Here is a 5,052-nt window from a genome sequence, read left to right as displayed (position 1 = left end):
CCCAGAGGATTTTCGGTGGGAAAGGTGTCTAAGTCTGCCTGGTATTCCTGCACCATGTAAATCAGACGCTAGCGATGGTTGCTGGAACCGATCATACCTTGAGGCTGCGGACTAAAAAATTGTCTGAACGCATCGGTCAGACAGCCACCTTCTCCACCGCTCCTTCTGTGACTAACCGAAGCCTCAGCAACACGTTGTCCAGGACCAGGAGTTTGTAACCTCCCAGTCTCTTGGAATGCATTGCACAGACCTTTCTGCAAGGCCTCCTGGAGATGTCTCATCCTCTGCTCCCTCTGCGACAGCAAGATAAGGTCCGCAGCCTTACCCTTGTACCGTGGATCAAAGAGAGTGGCCAGCCAGTAATGGTCCCTCTCCTTGATCCGAAGAATACAAGGATCCTTCCGCAGGCTTTGCAGGATCAGGGAGGCCATGCAACATAGGTTAGCTGAGGCATTCGGTCCGGAGTCCTCTGGGTCACTAAGGACAAAAGCCACCTCCTTCCAGCCATATACAAGTCCACGGGTTTCTTGGAAGTGTAAATCATCCCTACAAGACTGTTGCTGCTGATGCTGAGTGCCAGGCTCCACCTCCATGCTGACACAAGCCTCCTCCTTCTCCTCCTCTTCCTGTGTCATGGGTGGGACAGCAGGAACACTGTGTGGATAAAGGGGGCCTTGAGAGGCAAGGAAGTCCTCCTCTTCATGCCTCTGTTCTGCCTCAAGTGCCTTGTCTATTATTCCACGCAGCGTGTGCTCCAACAGGTGGACAAGAGGTACAGTGTCACTGATGCATGCACTGTCACTGCTCACCATCCTCGTGGCCTCCTCAAATGGTGACAGTCCAGTGCATGCATCCCTGATCATGCCCCACTGGCATGGTGAAAAAAAAAACAAGCTCCCCTGACCCTGTCCTGGTGCCGTAGTCGTACAGGTACTCATTGATAGCCCTCTGCTATGTGTGCAGCCGCTGCAGCATGGCCAACATTGAGTTCCACCTGGTGGGCATGTCACATATAAGGCAGTTCTTGGGCAGGTTCAACTCCTTTTAAAGCTCAGCCAGCCAAGAACTGGCATTAAAAGATCGGCGGAAATGTAAACAGACTTTCCTGGCCTGCCTCAGGACATCCTGTAAGCCTGGGTACCTTCCCAAGAACCGCTGCACCCCCAGGTTAAGGACATGAGCCACACAGGGCACATGGGTCAGTTGCCCCTGTCAGAGGGCGGAGAGGAGGTTGGTGCCATTGTCGCAAACCACCATTCCTGGCTTAAGCTGGCTTGGCGTCTACCCCAGTGTGGCTTCTGTCCCCCAAACAAACCAGCGCAAGTACAGCATGGCATCTTTTTGCCTGCGTACTTGCGTAGCCCCTTGAACGCCTATGGAGCACCGCTAGTTCCGAGGACAAAGCACTGGAAGAGGCCATGCAAGAAGAAGAGGAGGGGGTGGAGGAAAGAGGTGTGTCGCAACCAGTAGTAGCATTTTGGAGGCGTGGTGGTGGAACAACCTCCAACATTACTGCACCTTGTCCTGCATCCTTACCAGCTGCCAGAAGAGTGATCCAATGGGCTGTGAAGGATAGGTAACGTCCCTGTCCATGCCTGCTGGACCATGAGTCAGCGGTAATAGGCACCTTACCGCTGACCACTCTGTCCAGCGAGGCATGGGCATTGCCTTCTACATGCCGGTAGAGAGCCAGAATTGCCTTCCGTGAGAAAAGGTGGCTTTTGGGGACCTGCCACTGAGGAACCGCACATTGCACAAACTCACAGAGGGGGGTCGAGTCTACCAACTGAAAAGGCAGCAGTTAAAATGCTAGCAATTTAGCCAAGTTAGCTTTCAACCACTGGGCATGTGGATGGCTGGGAGTGAACATCTTTCGACGGTCCAGCAGCTGGGGCACGAAAATTTGCCTGCTACAATCGGATGTGGGTGTACTGCTAGCAGAGTGCCCGCAAGTACTTGGCAGTGACACACCTAATTCTACACCTTCATTCCTCTCAGTGCAGGTTTCAGAGAGGTCTGAAGGTCTAGTGGGGTTGGAGATCCCAGCTGAGGCGCAAGGAGATGTCAACTTTGTTCTTTGGTGTGGGTCTTTAAGGTACGCTTGCCAACGAGCTGCATGGCAGGTCAACATATGTCTGGTCAAGCATGTGGTGCCCAAGCGGCTGATGTTTTGGCCACGCGAGATACGTATGAGACATATGTTGCAAATAGCAGCAGTGCGATCTGATGAACTCGTCTCAAAAAAGGCCCACGCCAAAGAACTTTTGGATTAACGCTCAGAGGCAGCGCCCTTCACAGGCGGAGCTCTGCGGTGTGATTCAGTCGGTGTGCTGCCCCTAAGCTGGTCCCCAGAGGGCATCCTGCCTCATTGGAGATGTGCCTCCTCCTCCTTCTTCTCTCTCCTATCACCCTAGCACCCACGTAGAGTCAGTGACCTCATCATCCCCTCCCTCTTCATCACTAGAGCAAACCTGGCAGTATGCTGCAGCTGGTGGAACATGACTGCCAGATTGCTGTCCTTCTTGAGCATCCCCTCTCTCTGCGCTCACGATACTGCCTTCCTCTAGCTGGGTATCATCATCAGAGCCTTCAAAATGCTGGGCATCCGCCTGGAGCATGTACCCAACACTGTGCTCAAACAGTTCGGGGGACTCCTCAGGAGGACATGCTGGGTCTAGGGAAGGAGTGACTGATGACATTGAGATGAGGGAAGAGAACGTGTTGGCTTGGTCATCCACTCTACCAAGTCTTTGGCATGATGCAGCTCAACGCGTCCAACTGCTGAAAATAAGGACAAGCGTGTCCCTTGGCCACGTGCTGATGATGATGCACCGCGTCCACGACCAGCACTGTTGTCTCTAGACACAGAGCCTGCTTGCCCTCTTTTATTGGCTCGTGACTGTCTGCCTCTCCTTGTTGGCCTTCCAGGCATAGTAATGGCCTGCAGGGAGATGGAAAAACAAGCAATTGGGTAGCTTTAGGTGCACACTGAGCATATAACACAGTACACCGACTGTAATTACTGCAGCTGCCTGCCTGTGTTACAGAAACAGAACAACACCAGAAATAAGGGGTAGTGTCATGGTTATGCAGTGATCTTCCCATTTGCTTACCTCCCCTCATGTGTTCAGGCTGAGAGGCCAGCCACTTCCACCTGGTGGTTTTTATGACCTCTCCTCTAAGCATGGCTCCACCCCAGGCCCTATCAGGGAACCTTATATTAACCTGTGCACTGCAAGCCAACAGTGCTGATCAACCATTGTGTATTCCTTTGTGTGTTTAGCTTCCTGTTACCTGCCGTGTGCTCTTCTGTTGTTCCGTTACCGACTTTGGCGTGTCTTTGACTATCCCTGTTTGCCTGTGAGCCTGACCTTTTGGCGTGTCCCTGACTATTCCTGTCTGCTTGTTGCCCTGACCTTGGCTTTGTCCCCCACCATCCCTATCCTCCAGTTGCCTACTGTGGGTGTGAGCTGGGGGACCCTGGGGGCCGCGACCTTGAGCCAGTTGCAGCCAAGTCCATCCTCAACACTCGAGGTGCTGGTGAACACCTGCTGGCTCTTAGACTCCGCGCCCCAGGGAATCTTACGCTCTAACCTCAGTGGGACCTGTCTCCCGTCTGCAGCAGTCAGCCGTAGGGTCCACGACCTTGCGGTGCACTCCTGATCCCTACGGTGTGCATCTGTCACCTTGCCTCAAGGTGACCTGACAGGTAGCTTGAGGTGTATACTGTGCAGGAGGCACACAACACCCACTGTAAATGCTGCAGATGCCTGTATTACAGAACACCAACAATAAGGGGTATCTTCAGGTGTATACTGTGCTGGAGGCACACAACACCGACTTTAACTGCTGCAGATGCCTGTATTACAGAACACCAGTAATAAAGGGTAGCTTCAGGTGTATATTGTGCTGGAGGCACACAACACCCACTTTAACTGCTGCAGATGCCTGTATTACAGAACACCAGTAATAAAGGGTAGCTTCAGGTGTATATTGTGCTGGAGGCACACAACACCCACTTTAACTGCTGCAGATGCCTGTATTACAGAACACCAGTAATAAAGGGTAGCTTCAGGTGTATATTGTGCTGGAGGCACACAACACCCACTTTAACTGCTGCAGATGCCTGTATTACAGAACACCAGTAATAAAGGGTGGCTTCAGGTGTATATTGTGCTAGAGGCACACAACACCCAGTTTAACTGCTGTAGATTCCTGTATTACAGAACACCAGTAATAAAGGGTAGCTTCAGGTGTATATTGTGCTGGAGGCACACAACACCCAATTTAACTGCTGAAGATGCCTCTATTACAGAACACCAGCAATAAAGGGTAGCTTTTGGTGTATATTGTGCTGGAGGCACACAGTACCCAATTTAACTGCTGCAGATGCCTGTATTACAGAACACCAGTAATAAAGGATATCTTCAGGTGTATACTGTGCTGGAGGCACACAACGCCCACTTTAACTCCTGCAGAGGCCTGTATTAGAGAACATCAGCAATAAAGGGTAGCTACAGGTGTATACTGTGCTGGAGGCACACAACACCCACTTTAACTCCTGCAGATGCCTGTATTAGAGAACACCAGCAATAAAGGGTAGCTACGGATGTATACTGTGCTGGAGGCACACAACACCCACTTTAACTCCTGCAGATGCCTGTATTAGAGAACACCAGCAATAAAGGGTAGCTCCATCTGTATACTGTGCTGGAGGCACACAACACCCACTTTAACTCCTACAGATGCTTCTATTAGAGAACACCAGCAATAAAGGGTAGCTACAGTTGTATACTGTGCTGAAGGCACACAACACCCACTTTAACTCCTGCAGATGCCTGTATTAGAGAAAACCAGCAATAAAGGGTAGCTACAGGTGTATACTGTGCTGGAGGCACACAACACCCACTTTAACTCCTGCAGATGCCTGTATGCGTGATGGCGCAGTGCATTGTGGGCCATTCGCGCTACACGAATATGGTGCGAACGGTCCACAAAGTTCTGATTTCGCCGAACAGACGACTGGCTGATGTTCGAGTCGAACATGCGTTC

The sequence above is a fragment of the Lithobates pipiens genome, unplaced genomic scaffold (assembly GCF_037356315.1).
Source record: "Lithobates pipiens isolate NorthernLeopardFrog02 unplaced genomic scaffold, aLitPip1_a1.2 Scaffold_27, whole genome shotgun sequence".
NCBI classification, from domain to species: Eukaryota; Metazoa; Chordata; class Amphibia; order Anura; family Ranidae; genus Lithobates; species Lithobates pipiens.
The sequence above is the reverse complement of the archived record's forward strand: the minus strand, read 5'-3'. Positions refer to the sequence as shown.